This window comes from Nicotiana sylvestris, chromosome 4 (assembly GCF_000393655.2).
Source record: "Nicotiana sylvestris chromosome 4, ASM39365v2, whole genome shotgun sequence".
Lineage (NCBI taxonomy): Eukaryota > Viridiplantae > Streptophyta > Magnoliopsida > Solanales > Solanaceae > Nicotiana > Nicotiana sylvestris.
Genome location: NC_091060.1, coordinates 168,893,847 through 168,910,020, shown reverse-complemented (window position 1 = coordinate 168,910,020; position 16,174 = coordinate 168,893,847). Strand labels below are relative to the sequence as shown.

Here is a 16,174-nt window from a genome sequence, read left to right as displayed (position 1 = left end):
ATAATAGACTTTTCAGGTGAAAGTTTTATAAAATATTACTATCAAAGTAACTATTGTGATAACTAAAGCATAGTAAAATGATATTTGTGTAATAAAAGAAAGAAAAATAACTTTCAGGTAATGAACACAAAGTTGAATGACTTTTACGTAACAAATAAAAGAAAAATAACTTTTGGGTAATGAACTCAAAGCTGAATGACCACCCCTAAAATTTACTCCTAAATATTTTCATCTAAAAATAAAAATTAAGCACATTTTACATGAATAAAACAGGTGAACGTAGTCCAAAAATATTTCCCAGCGTGGAATTTCAACCTCGTGCAACCAAAATCATGATGTAATCAACAGACAAGTGAAAAGAAGAAGGAATATTCGGGAAATTTTTTGGATGACAAATGGAACAACAACAACAAATTCAGTGTAATTTCACATGTGAGTCTGGTGAGGGTAATGCATACGCAAATCTTATCCCTACCTTGTTGAGATAGAGAGACTGTTTCCGATATAGAGAGACTATTTTCGATATACCCTCGGCTCAAATGATCCGGTACGTAAACCATAGTAATAATTTAATGAACCTAGCTCTTAACTATGATCAAGCATTTAAATTTTGAACGGAGTTAAAGTACCCGGAAAATGTGAGTTAGTCAACAGTTATCTGCAAATATAGAAACGGCAGAAAATTAATCAAATTCTGAAGCGAACCAACTGGGTAGGAACCAGCGAGCGATCCCCGTACTTGAGCGAGTGAAAAAAGGAGAAATGGAGATGCGGGGTATCGATCCCCGTACCTCTCGCATGCTAAGCGAGCGCTCTACCATCTGAGCTACATCCCCTTTGCTGCTACTGTTCCGATATTGTTTCTAATTGTTGATAAACGTCATTAATTTGTTCTACTAAAAGCTAAACTATTCATATTTGAGCTTTAAAGAGTAATAAATTTTAAATTCTGAAAGTTAATACATTGAATTTGTCTTACATTTGAGAAATTCCAAAATGAAAAAAAAAAGTGTCACATGAATTGAAGTAGAGGGACATAAAATTTTGTAATTTTTTTTTTGGGAAGTAAAGATTTTATTTACCAGTGTCAATATGTACAAAACAAAGCAAACTGAGCCTAGACATACTCTAGGCTCATAACGTCTCTAGCTACTCAGCTTCTATACTTCTATGGATAAAAATTTAATGTTTCAAGCTTCTTTACTAGTCCATTCTTCATCAGCCCTCTACTTAGCCCTCTACTTGTCACCTCTTGAATAATATGCCTAACTAGCACTTCATTCGGTTGTTGTTGCCCTTGAAAGACTCGCATGTTCCTTTCCCTCCACATATGATATACCACACAAGCCAGCGTTACTCTATACAATTGCGCATCTACATTTCTGCCCTTTGCATTTCCTTCTGCCCATTCAATTTCCTTTTGCCAGTCTAAGGCAGTTCTCGAAATGCCTTGCCATTTCAGAACCTTTTCCCAGACCTCTTTAGATACCACACAGCTAAAGAACAAATGATCCATTGTCTCATTTTCTTCATTGCACATAGGACAGCTCAAAACATCAGTTATCCCCCAGTTGTTCAATCTGTCTCTTGTGAGCAGCCGTCTCTGTATCGCCAAGTTTAGCACAAATATCCATTTTGGAGCTCCTACATTATTGCAAGTTAATCTTCTCCAAGTCACTTTCTAGAATTCTCCTCTCATGGTATTGTATAATTTTTTAACCGATAGGGACTTCCATCCAGACACTTCATTCATAGTGCATCCCATTTCTTCAAAGTACTTCTTAGCCTTGATAATCTTTTGAACTATCCAAGATGCATTCTTAGGATTAGTTTCCCATACTGTTTGTCTCTTCCCATAGTACATATGTATCCATTGCACCCAAAGCTTGTCCTTCTTCTTGCAGAGATTCCATAATAATTTGCAGATTGCAGCCTTATTCCATGTTGAAATTTCCAGCACATTGTATCCTCCGGCAGTTTTTGGCATACACACTCTCTCCCATGCTAGAAGAGCCTTTCTTGATGTTTCCACTTCCCCTGTCCATAAAAAGGTTCTGCACACAGCTTCTATCTTTTTTATCAACTTTTTAGGCAGCACAAATATGTGAGACCAATATATTTGAATGGAGAATAGTACAGTTTTGATTAGTTGCAACCTTCCAGCATATGATAGATATCTTGCTGTCCAGGAGGTTATTCGACCAAGGATTTTATCTACCAATGGTTGGCATTGAGACATTGATATCCTCTTGGTGCTAAGTGGTATACCCAAGTACTTGAAAGGTAACTCCCCTTTGGAAAAGCCCACAGCTTGTAGGATCTCCAGTTGAACTTCATGTGGAACACCTCCAAAGTATATGGAACTCTTAGCAACATTTGCTTTAAGCCCAGATGCTCTAGAGAATTCCTTGAAACATTCATACATCATTTGCACAGACACAGTATCTCCCCTACAGAACAATAACAAATCATCTGCAAAGCCAAGCTGAGTGATGTTCAGTTTGTCACATCTGGGTTGGAAATTGAAGTTAGGATCATTCCTCAACTGCTTCAGATTTCTCAATTGCATCCATAGTTTAAACTATTTATCCTGTAGCAGTCATCAGACTTCTAATCTTGTTTTGACTAACTCTACTCTTCATGTTGGCAAAGAAGAAAGCAGAATTTGAGTCTCCTAATTTCAACCATTGATTTCTGGATTTTTGCTTAAAGATACTTTCTTCAATATTGACCCATTTCTCCAGTCGTTTCTTCATTTCCTCCTCCTCTTCAAACAGTTTTGTTTGCAGATAGTTATTTCTTATTCTCTCTTGTATCTCTTTTAATTGCTGCCTGGCATGTTTCACCTTTGTATCAACTGCTGCAAACTCAGTTGTATTCAGTTTCTTTAGCTCTCCTTTTACTTCTTTCAATTTCTTCCATATTCCTGGCATTTGTGCTATTTCCTTTCTTGTCCAGACATTTGTAACTATTTGTAAGAACTCTTTATGATCTGCCAGGTGATTAAAGAACCTGAAAGGTCTGGGGTTCTGCGGCTCTTCTCCAAATTTGACACATAGAGGGAAGTGATTTGAGAAATAGGGGTCCATAACCATAGCATCCAAGTGTGGCATTTTAGTTATCCATTCAGAGTTGACTACTGCCCTATCAATTCTGCTAAATACATGAGAATTGTCCATGTAAAGTTTCTTCCCACTGTTCTCATTTCAGTCATCCCTGCCTTCATCATAAACTCTTTGAAATCTCTAACTTCCCATTCCTGTATTGGATTCCCATTACTTCTACCATCATCTGATAATATTGTATTAAAATCACCCATACAGAGCCAAGGCCTCTGTTGAGAGTGACCCCAGCTTAGCAAATCAACCCATAAGCTCTTCCTTGCATCTACTGTGTGAAGCCCATATATAGCTGTGAAGGTGAACTCCTGCCTGCTAGCCAATAATATTGCCTCCCCATGAATGTACTGAGGCTTGTAGCTTATTATAGTATATGCAATTTTATTTGGATCCCATACAATCTATATCCTACCTTTACCTCCTGATTCATAATTTGTGCACCATTTCCACTTAGGAGCTATTTTATTTATAATTTTGCTTGAGTACTTCTCTTGCACCCTATATTCTACTATAGCAATAATACTAATCCTATTCTCCCGGATGAACTTCTGCATCTTCTTTTGCTTATAGGCTTTATTCAAGCCTCTAACATTCCATGTGACCAACATCATAACATATTTGGTCTGGTAAAACAATCTCCTCCATCATTCCACGACTACTCTGCCCTCCTTCCATCCTCCTAGTATTAATGTTTAACTGTTGAGCACTTGTTCTGGTAAGAGCAGTAAAGCCATTTCCCATAACCAGTCTCTCTTCAATAGTAGCAACATGACTCTGTTTAGCAGCAGATTTGCCCCTTACCTCTTGCCACCTCTCCTCTGTATCCTGTGAATGTTGTTGATTTTGAGTGCCTTCTGTTATTTCCTGGTTAGTTTCTGGTTTCTTACTTGCCACAGTAGCTTGAGATCCTTCATTTTCAGTGATTGGTTTGTTCTGTTCTTTAGGTTTCCACTCCTGCCTTTGTTTTGATTGTTTGGGTTCTAGTTGCTGCACTGGTGTCTTGTTCAGGCAGCTATGTCCCAGCTGCAAACATGTGCTACAACACACAGGCTTCCAATCATAAGTAATAGCTTGCTCAAATTTTCTTCCATTAGGATCTTTCACTGTTATCTTCATAGGTAGAGGTCTTGTAATATCCATCTCTACAAGGATTCTAGCGTATGATATCTTCTCCACTTTGGTGGTGCATTCATCAGCATAGATTGGTGTTCCTAATCCACTTCCAATTCGACTCAAGGAATCAGCTCCCCAACAGTTCAATGGCAAGTTTGGCAATTTTACCCATAATGGTAGAGTCTTCAATACTTCCTCCTCAAAATCAAAATCAGGAGCCCATGCCTTAGTAATCACTGGTCTACTATTGATCGTACTTGGCCCTGAGTATAATACTTCATTCCTTTCTTCTATACTACTGAATTTAACAACAAAGAAACCTTCATTATGGTAGTATACCCCTAGCCGCATAGGTATTCCCTGCTACTAGGTTTGCCCAGGATTTGGCTCCATAGTGGTTTTTGCATCAGTTGCTTTAGCTTCCTCACACCTTGCACGTTCAATTCCTTTGTTCTCCGCTTGACCTATCTCCAAACCATGCATACCTCCTTTAGGATTTGTGCTCATTTGTATACTGGAACACTTGATCTTTCCTTTTGTGGTTTGTTGCCAGCACTTCCCCCAATTTCCATTAATTGATTCCTGTTATTGCTAGGGCTAGCAATTACCCCTGCATCCATTTCGCTCCCTTTCCCTTTCGATCCATGAGCTTCAGTCTGTTTTCCGTCTACTTGCTTGCCTTTACTTCCACTTTCTGAGTAGCGATTTGCATTTGTAGCACTCAATTCCTTTTCTCGAATTAGGGCTCCTTGTAGTGGTGATTGTTTCTCCGCCTCTCCTTTTCTACTCGCCGTTGTGATGAATTCCGCTAGTGGAACCTTCGTACTATTTTTCTTAGGTCTTCCTCTGCCTCCCATGGCTGAATGCGCAAGATAGCAAACACGCTAAGTTACGCCGAGAGCATGTAGAGAGAGAAAGTGCGTTACTAATTAGTCTTGAAAAGAATGGATAGAATATTACTTAATCCTTGATTCTTAGATTTTCTTGCATGGTAAGCAACCCCTAGTTCGAGTCACCCAAGAGCAAGGTGGGAAGTTCTTGGAGGGTAGGATGCCGGAGGTCTATTTGGAAACAGTCTCTCTAAGGTCTGCGTAGACACTACCCTCCCCAGACCCCACTAAGTGGGATTATACTGGGTTGTTGTTGTTGTTAGATTTTCTTGGACTTACACCTATTTTATTTTGCTATCACGCCTATTTGTTTTGGACGAACTCGCATACAATAACTATTGCAATCTAAAATTTTCTAGACAATAGCTGAATGAAATAACTCCCGATAAAAAGGCTTCGTATTGAGAACAATTCAAGTAGGAAACAGAACTCCGTCTTTCCCATAATCTAAGTCCCAATTTATTTTATGAGAATTAGTTTTTCCTTTCTCATTTGAAAACGACAAACATTATATTTTTAGATTTTATATATAGATTAGTTATTAGCCCGTATATTAAATATTATAAGTTAAATTTTATTTTCTTAAAACCAATTAACACAAGATACGTACAATTTTTGGTAAAGATGGTCGTTTATTCTTTTTACTCGCTATAAGAGAAGACAATATTAATAGGAGAAATGTCTATGGACAAAGGTGAAATTAGGATTTAAAGATTATGTCTTCTGAACTTGACTTCGAATAGGCAGTTTGTTTTAGTTACGGAGTTTGCAATTAAATATTTATATATATTTGATGAATTTCTTAATATCCCAAACTTATTTTGCAGCTCTGCCCGTCTATATATGGACTATGGCACTCAACATCATTCATAATCATAAAGACAAGATTCGATCGGGCCATATACCATTAAGCTTCAAATACAACCTTCTTCATTGTTACTTTTCCAAAAGGAAAAAAGAACCAGCAAACCATTTCCCAAAAAGGAAACATTTAAACAGCGACTGAAATCTCCAACAAACATCATAAATTGAAATGGACAACACAAAATAAAGTAGACACTGCATTTAGATTCGACAAAAATCAAAATCAAAGAGTAGTTTTCTTGCAAACCTCCTGCATCCCGTGTTCAAAACCGTTTGTCATTCAAATTAAAGGATAAATTCAAATTTATTTATTTTGGGTAAAAATGTAAATAATACCATTAGCTCACAAAACAATACACCTAAAGAACACCCAACTTCCACATACAGAAAGGATAGGCCTCCGACAAATCAAGTAACATCTAATTACAATGTATTCTGTGTATTAAACTAAGGCAGTATTTCTTAGAGTTTTGAAATCTTTCTAGTCTATATATGATCTCTCTTTTAATTTGTACCGGTGCTATCTCGGTATTTACAGTTTCACCCTTAAAGATTTTCAATTCCTTGCTCTCCATACATGGTATATCACTGCTTCCCAGGTTGCTGCTACTAGTTCCTTTTGGAACTGTTTCCATTGTCTCCTCTTAATCCCTTCAAGAACAGCATGAACTTCTCCTTTCCTTATGGTGACCCTGTCCACTGCTGGATGCCTTCTCGCACATTCCCTATCCAATCACAATCTGCAAATAAGTGCATGAGAGTCCCCATAGCTTGTCTATCACAGAGGAAACATGTATCATCTGCGACCCGAAAACTAACCCTGTCGTGATGCCGTCTATCGTGGTACTAGGCAAGCCGACACATTATCAAGACAATCGATATTTTCATTTCAAAGATGATTCCAATGTTATTTAATATAAAACCTTCATAAAGGAGTTCAAATCAAAATAAAGCGCGGAAAAGAAAGCGCGACAACGGGATATCACTAGTCATGAGCATCTACTACAATTTGTCTGGCAATATCGAGACTAACATAGTTTGGAAAATAACTAGATACAACTAAAGGAAGATAAGAGGAAGCAGAGCAGGGTTGTGATCGCCAGGTAGCTACCTTGCTATCTCCGAGAAAATCTGCAACTGAAATAGTCAACAGCCGCTACCGTGTCCAAATACGTCTGGATATGCACACAAGGTGTAGGGAGTAACGTGAGTACGCCAACTCAGTAAGTAACAACAGTAAATAAAGGCTGAGAAATAATGACGAGCAGTAATGCAAGTAAAGTTCATATCACAGAAACTCAGTAAAATACGGCACGCTTTTAAAACCATAGTTTGAATCAAATCAACTTGTTTAAATCCAGTTCCAGTAAAATCATTTTAAAATATCTTTTCATAGTTTTCAAACAAAGGCTCAATGCAAAGGTGAGCGAAAATGATGAAATCATAAACAGCCCCTCGGGCAAACCTCACCATCGCTCGTGTACAGCCCATCGGGCAAACTTCACATCACTCATGCCTCCCAATCACTCAGCACTCGGCACTCACACTCAATAGATGTCTGCGCTCATTGGGGTGTGCAGACTCCGGAAGGGCTCCTTCAGTCCAAGTGCTATAACAAGCCAATCATGACATAAATCAATCACGCACTCGGCCTCACTCAGTCATGAATCAGTAATACATGCTGTGGCGTGCAGCCCGATCCCATAAATATCCTCACAAATCAGGCCCTCGGCCTTACTCAGTCATAACTTCTCCAGCCTCTTGGGCTCTCAGAAAAACAAGGTATTCAGCCCAAACAACATTTACACGATGCATCAAAACGGTATAATAGAGACTGAGTTATGCAGTAAATAAGTATAAATATGACTGAGTATATATTTCCAATCGAAAACAGTAAGAAGATAGCCATAAAAGACCTCTAAGGGTCCAATCAACACTGGTATAAGGCCTAAACATGGCATCCAGCCTGATTTACAGAAATTTTTTCTAAAACCCGTAAGAAACATGTAGTTTCAACAAAATATTAACGTTACAGTAGATACAGGACAGACCAAGTCACAATCTCCAACAGTGAATGCCCACACACCCATCATCTAGCATGTGTGTTACCTCAAAATAGTCATGTGGCGCAAAATTCGAGGTTTCATACCCTCAGGACTAGATTTACAATCGTTACTTACCTCAAACCGATCAAATCTTTACCCCGTGATGCTCTTGCCCCTCGACTCTGTCTCCAAATGCTCCGAATCTATTCACAATCATTACAATACCATCAATATATGCTAAAGTAATGATTTTCATAAGAAAAACTACCAAATTAGACCAAGAACCCGAAATCGGCTCAAACCCGTCCCCCGGGTCCACATCTCGAAATCCGACAAAATTTACAAAACTTGAAAGCCTATTCATTCACGAGTCTACTTATACCAATTTCATCAAAATCCGACCTCATTTGCTCCCTTAAATCCCCAAATTATTTTCTCAAGAACTCTTCCATTTTTCCCCAAATTTTCACCCCAATTTCCAATTTAGATGATAGAAATCGAGATACAATCATGGAATTTAACCAAAATCAAGTGAAGAACACTTACCCCAATCAACTCCCTAAAAATGCCTTCAAAAATCACCCAAATCCGTGGTCTCTAGCTCAAAATATGAAAAACGGGCTCAAACCCTCAATTTTGAATATAACACTATCTGCCCAGATTTTCTTCTTCACGATCGCGGATATAGCCTCGCGATTGCGAAGCACAAACAGGCTTCCCCATGTTTTTACTTTATGCGAACGCAGAAATCACCACGCGTTCGCGAACTTATGCCACACAGACCTACGCGATCGCACCCTACCTCACGCGATCGTGTAGAGCAATCACCTCAGCTCTTCTTCAGCTCAATTTCTTCTATGCGATAGCGACACCGGCCACGGGTTCGCGAAGCACTACCTCACACACGTACGCGATCACGACCCTAACTCTGCAATTACATAGAAAAACTTCACATCTGCCCCAAATAAGCCTACGCGATTGCGGATCTACTCATGCGATCGCGTATAAGGAAACCAAAAGAAAAAATACATCAACTATCAGCAGTTTCTTCAAGGCCAAAATGCTTCGTTAACCACCTGATACTCACCCGAGGCCCTCGGGACCTCAACTAAACATACCAATACATCCCATAACATCAAACAAACTTAGTCGAACCTTCAAATCACTAAAAACAACATCAAAACACCAAGAGCCTGTTTGGATTGGCTTAAAAGCTGGTTTGACTAGCTTTTAAGCCATTTTTACATGTTGGGATTGTTTGGCAAAAAAGAAAACAACTTAAAAAAAGTTAAAATTGGCTTAAAAAAAAGCCAAAAGCTACAAGTTGGCTGATCCCAACTTTTTTTTAAGCTTAAAAGCCAACTATCTTTTTTACTCTCTTATCCCTAATAATATTTATTATTCCAAAAATGTCCTTCACAACAAAATCTCAATTTAACTCTATTCTTTCCCGTTCTCTATTCCTACGACTTCCTTCCTTGTATTTCTTCATTTTGCTTTTTTTCTTTCTGGTTCTTCTCCGGTTGGTAACACTTGATTTGATTCACATTTTAAGTTTTTATTTCATTTTTTTGTCCACCGCCACTCATCTAGATGAGATTATCTAAAGTATTTCCCAACTGTTTTCTTTTCATTTCATACTATTTTTTTATATCAATAATCATGCAATTCATATGTTTCCCCAGTAAGCTTGGAATTTCAAGAAATAAATAAAAAATTTACATGGTTGAAAGAAGTGAATAATAAGAGTTCAACAATTATATTTATAAAAATTATCTAAGGTGATCAGTTCAAATATTAATTATTTCGTATTTATATTAATAAGTTTAAAATAAAATATTATAGTAATAAGCTTCTTTATAGTATTAACAGCTTTAAGGATATTTCAGTCATTTTAAAAGAAAAAGTGCTTACCAGCACTTGTTTACCAAACATTTCAACAACTTTTTTTCAGCTCCAACACTTTTATCCAAACACATAACTGCTTATTTATAAAACCATCTCCAACACTTAAGCACTTGTGCTTAAAAGCTACTTTTTTAAGCCAATCCAAACGAACTCCAAATTACCCTCGGATTCAAGCTTAAGAACTTCTAAACTTTCAAATTTCACAAACGACGTCGAAACCTATCAAATCACATTCGAATGACCCCAAATTTTGCACACAAGTCAGAAATGACACAACGAACCTACTCCAACTTCCGAAAATCCATTCCGACCCCGATATCAAAATTTCCACCGCTGACCAAAATTGCCAAAACTCCAACTTTCGCCAATTCATGTCTAATTCTACCACAGACCTCCAAATCACATTTCAGATGCGCTCTTAAGTCCAAAATCACCTAACGGAGCTAACAGAACCATCAAAATTCAAATCTGAGGTCATTTATACATAAGTCAATATTTGGTCAACTTTCCCAACTTAAGCCTTCGCAAAAGAGACTAAGTGTCTCAATTTACTCTAAAACCACTCCAGACCGGAACCAACTAACCTGGTAAGTCAAAATACAGCTGAAGAACACAAAAGAAGCCGGAAATGGAGAAACGGGACAATAACTCTCGAAACGACCGACCGGGTCGTTACACGGAATATGAAGGCGTCTCAGCCTTACTTTAGTGAGCAATAAGCCTTGTACAACTAACCAAATCACAAACCTATGTTTTGGTTGAGCTAGTGAGGACCAAATCAACTCAGCATTGTTCAATCTTTCCTGCTGGCCCACCAGTGCATTTTAGGATCTAGTGATCGAGTATTGCCCATTTGGTGTCAATATGTATTTGCCATGTATGTACCAATCTTGCATGGTTTCCTTTAATATATTTTTCTTCCAATACCAGTTGTAGTCTTGAGGAGGTTTATGCATTCAAATGTTTGTGTTGGTCTTCATATAGATGTCATGCACCCATTTCACCCGCAATATATCTTTTTTCTCCGCTAATTGCCATAACAATTTCCCACCTAATGCCAGGTTCCAGATTCAGCAATTTTTTATATTCAGCCCACCATATTTCCTTGGCATGCAGACTTTTTCCCATGCAACTAATGAAATTTTCTTTGTCTCTTCTGTACTACCTTACAAATATTCCCTATACTTCGTATCCACTTCTTTAAGAATATTTTGAGGCCAGATGAAGGCAGAACCCCAAAAGCTATGGATAGAAAATAAGACTGCAAGTATGACTTGTAGTCTCCTAGCATAGGATATCTTTTTTGAATAAATAGTGGTAATCCTATTACTGATTTTATCTGCTAATTGCTGATATTCCAACTTATTCCATTTTCTTGAAAGATAGAGGTAGACCAAGATATCTGATTGGAAAGGTACCCTGTGTATATTGAGTTGTGTCCAACAATTGATCCCTGGTTTGGTCATCAATCCCAGCCATAAAGATACTTGACTTATCCATGTTAGCAACCAGCCCAAATACGTCAGTAAAATGAGCCAAGGCTTCCATAATTCTTTTAACAGAGCAAGAATTTGCTGTGAAAAAGATCATAAGATCATCTGCAAATATTAAATATGAGAGCTTTACTTGTTTACACATAGGATGAAAGGCAAAGTCAGGGAGAGCACATATGCATTTTAAAACTCTTGACAAGTATTCCATGACAAGGACAAACAGGAGGGGAGACATAGGGTCCCCCTTCCTAAGTCTATCTTTTCCCTTCAAAGTATCCATGACCTTCTCCATTTACTTTGATAGTAAATGTAGGAGAATTCACACATGTCATCACAGTATGTATAAATCTTTTAGGAAAACCATAGCCCTTTAGGACTTGTGTCACGACCCTAACCCCGAACCCGGTCGTGATGGTGTCTCTCATGAAGATAAGGCCAACCAGTTTAACCCAATTCATCTTTTAAAACAGTTGATCAATACAAAAATAGTCTAAACATAATTTAATAATACTGAATAGCGAAAATATCGATAACAATGCGAAAAATCCAACCCGATACAGCCCTAACCGTGGTGTCACAAGTCATGAGCATATACTAGGGTATAAATATAGCTGAAAGCCTGAAGTGTACAAATACAGACAAATGAAATGAAGAGAGAGAAAAGCAGTGTTGTGAACGCCGGTAGCTACCTTGCTAAACTCCAATGACTCTGCCTCCGATCAGCCAAAACCCGCTACCGGGTGTATAAATACCTGAATCTGCACACAAGGTGCAGGGAGTAAAGTGAGTCCTCCAACTCAGTGAGTAATAATCATAACTAAAGTTTGAATGGTAAAAAATCACGTAAAGCATATCAGGATGTTGTATAGAAGCAGTTCAAAACCAGTAAGAAAGTAGTAAAGCTGTAAAATCTCTTAAAACATCTTAGCTCAGTTGGAAACTTCTTTGAAAATGACCTTTTCAATAGATATGCAAATGAATGCAAAACAATTAGTGTAGATAAGCACAGAAATACGCCCCTTGGGCACAAATACACAATTTAAACAGGTAAATGGCAGGCAAATAAGAAAAGATAAGCACATAAGGTTCGCTCCTCAGGCACAATATCATCAAATCTGCCCCTCGGGTAACATCTCAGAATAGTACCAGCCTCTCGGGCTCAATCTCAGAACAATACCAGCCCCTCAGGCTCAATCTCACATCACAATGAGTACCCGCGCTCACTAGGGGTATAAAGACTTTGGGAGGGCCCCCTTACGGCCCAGGCGCAATAACAAGCCATCTCGAGGCATCAAATCTAGGCCCTCGGCCTCATATCAATCAAGCCACCTCGTGGAATATATATGTATCTCGAGCCCTCGGCCTCATATCAGTATTAGTGTATCCTCACAACTAGGCCCTCGGCCTTACTCAGTCTGGAAATCATCACAAGCCCATCGGGCAATAGTAAAACAGTCTTTCTCAGCTCAAAACATCATTTAAATCTCAAAACTGAGTAAAAATAGCTGAGTAGTAAAACAGTGGAAAGTAACATGACTGAGTTCAAGTAATAAGTCAAAACAGTGAGGAAATAGTAATAAAAATCCTCGAAGGGTTCAAGTAGTTGGCACGAAGCCCAAATATGGAAATCGGCCCAAATCATGATGATAGCAAATAAGTTTCAATCAAATACACGGTAAAATCATCAATCGAGATGGACCAAATCACAATCACTAATAGTGCACGACCCTACGCCCGTTATCCAGCGTGTGTCTCACCTCAATATAGCACTATGATGTGCAATTCGGGGTTTCAAACCCTCAAAACATCATTTACAATCATTACTCACCTCGAACCGGCTAAATCTCTAGCTCGCGATGTCTTTGCCCCTCGAATCGGCCTCCACGCGCATTGAATCTATCCAAAATCAGAATGAGGACGTCAAAATATGCTAAGGGAACAAAGTCCAAGCGAAAACAATCAATAAAGGGCACAAATCTCGAAATTAGCAAAACTCGAGCCCCGGGCCCACTTCTCGAAACTCAGAAATTTTCACATCATTAGATTCCTTATCTCTCCACGAGTACATACATATCAAAAGCTCTCTAATCCGACCTCAAATGGTCCTTCAACTCCCAATTCAAAAGTCCAATTTCTTAAGCCCTAGTTCTTCAATTTTAGGCTTAGCTTCCATGATTTTCTTGGTGGAATTTACATAATAATCGAGTTTTTAGTCCAAGAATCTTACCTCCTGACGATTCCTCTTGAATCAATAAACGGCACAAATCCCGAAATTAGCAAAACTCGAGCCCCGGGCCCACTTCTCGAAACTCAGAAATTTTCACATCATTAGATTCCTTATCTCTCCACGAGTTCATACATATCAAAAACTCTCTAATCCGACCTCAAATGGTCCTTCAACTCCCAATTCAAAAGTCCAATTTCTCAAGCCCTAGTTCTTCAATTTTAGGCTTAGCTTTCATGATTTTCTAGGTGGAATTCACATAATAATCGAGTTTTTAGTCCAAGAATCTTACCTCCCGACGATTCCTCTTGAATCCCTCTTCAATCTCCTTCAAAAATCTCCAAAAACGAGCAGCTATGGGTGAAATAAGCACCAAAATCGCGGACAAGACGACTTAAAAACATTCTGCCCAGGCACATATTTCCTTCTTCGCGATCACGAAGTACAAAAATCTCAGCTCCCAAAATTACTGTATGCGATAGCATCTAAGACTCTGCGAATGCAATGTCTGAGCCACTGACCCTACGCGATCGCGGACCTCCTCCAGCGTTCGTATTGAACAAATTCCATCCAAGACCATTGGCCCGCTTAACTCTATGCGATCGCAACCACATGCCCGCGTTCGCGATGAACAATCTTTCCGTACTATACGATCGCGAACCTCCATTCGCGAACGCAAAGAACAACTGGACGACCTCCTCAATTCCTTCTACGCGATCGCGAGACACCCTACGCGATCGCGAAGGGCAATTTTCTGCAACACATGAACCTGCTATTTCTGCTAACTTTCCAACTCCAAAATGATCTGAATGACCACCCGAAACTCACCCGAAGCCCCCGGGACCTCAACCAAAGGCACCAATACATCCTAAAACCTTATTCAAACTTGTTTCAATCATCAAAATACCTCAAACAACATCAAATCACCCAAAACACATCGAATTAAAGCCTAAGTTTACAAATTCTTCCGAAATATGCTTTTGATCAAAAACCCAACCAAACCACGTCCGAATGACCTGAAATTTAGCACACACATCCCAAATGACACAATGAAAGTACTGCAACTTCCATAATTTCATTCTGACCTCTATATCAAAATCTCGCTTATCAACCAGAAAACGCCGAAATCTCAATTTCGTCAATTCAAGCCTAAACCTTCCACGGACCTCCAAAATGCATTCCGATCACGCCCCTAAGTCCCAAATCACCTAACGGAGGTGACCAAATCATACAATTCCGATCCGAGATCATATACAAACAAGTCAACTCTTGGACAAACCTTTCAAATTTCAAGCCGTCTGAATGCATACCATACCTGAAATATCCAATCATTCCACGAGAGATACTCTAAAATTCCTCGGTGCAACCAAGCAAACTCGAATACCAGCAGTTGATCTAACTAGAAGGTGCCACAATACTACCAAAGTACCATCAACTTAATCACATTGCCTTTTCTGAAACATATACCCTTGTCAAAGCACTCCAATTAGCAATACCATTTCCTTAATCATCTGAAGATCATCCCCTAATCATCTGAAGCTCATTTCTCTAATCATCTGAAACTGCTCGTGCTGCCTAAGAATTTTATGACTTTCCGTTCAGAACTGAACTGTAACCTTACACACGCAAATCTCAATCCTCCACAACATACCGCATATACTATACCATCCTAGGATAACATGAGAACTTCATCCTCCTTCCGAGCCACAAACATCTACGTACTTAACTAGTCAAGAACTTTCCATCAGTCCCATCTAGAAGAAAATCACTATACATCCCATGCTCCTCATGCCCACAGAAAATATACATCTCCAACTGAGGTAGAAACTATCAAGAACTCTCTGAGTTCCCCTTGCACAAATTAAACCTGCCAAGACTGAATCCTTCTAACTAGACCAAGCTATGCAAGCCATCAAAACCTAAGAGCATTTCCACGAAATACCTATAGGAACTCATTACCCCGTACACACCCAAGGAACTAATCATATCCTTACCATACCGATCCGGCCTACTACCTAGATATCCCGTCTATCCGGGTTCCCTACTGATTTATCTTCAACTTGATATTCCCTCTTGATGTGGCACCACAATTCCTCAACCAAGACTTACCACACGAGACCCAAGCATAAAACCACACTGCCTAAGGCTTATAAGCCGCTGAATACTCTCTTAAATATTCTCAAAGCACCACATTCAAAATACTTTACTCTGAAGAACTTCCTGCGAATCTAAATCCGTTACCTTTACCTCCCTGATACTGATACATAGAATCCCATAATTAATATAGAAAACACCACAAGTCTTGACATCTTCCAATAAATACTCAGTCTCTAACCATATATACTACTTTAAAATACCCCATTATCACATGTAGAATCTTGAACACATTAGAACCACTCCCACGAGTTATTCACTCTACTCAAATTGCAATTAGCCTGATCAAACGAACCGAATAACCCGTGCCTCATTAGCACTCTGACACCGTAGAATGTGACATCATTCCCTTACAACCAAGCAA

The 16,174-nt window shown here is 38.9% G+C and overlaps 1 non-coding gene across 1 annotated transcript; it reads right to left on the bottom strand.

Annotated features, from left to right (window-relative positions):
• Window positions 1-763: 763 nt before the first annotated feature.
• Window positions 764-836, bottom strand: TRNAA-AGC (transfer RNA alanine (anticodon AGC)). The gene has a single exon. It is a non-coding gene; the product is annotated as a tRNA-Ala (tRNA).
• Window positions 837-16,174: the final 15,338 nt, after the last annotated feature.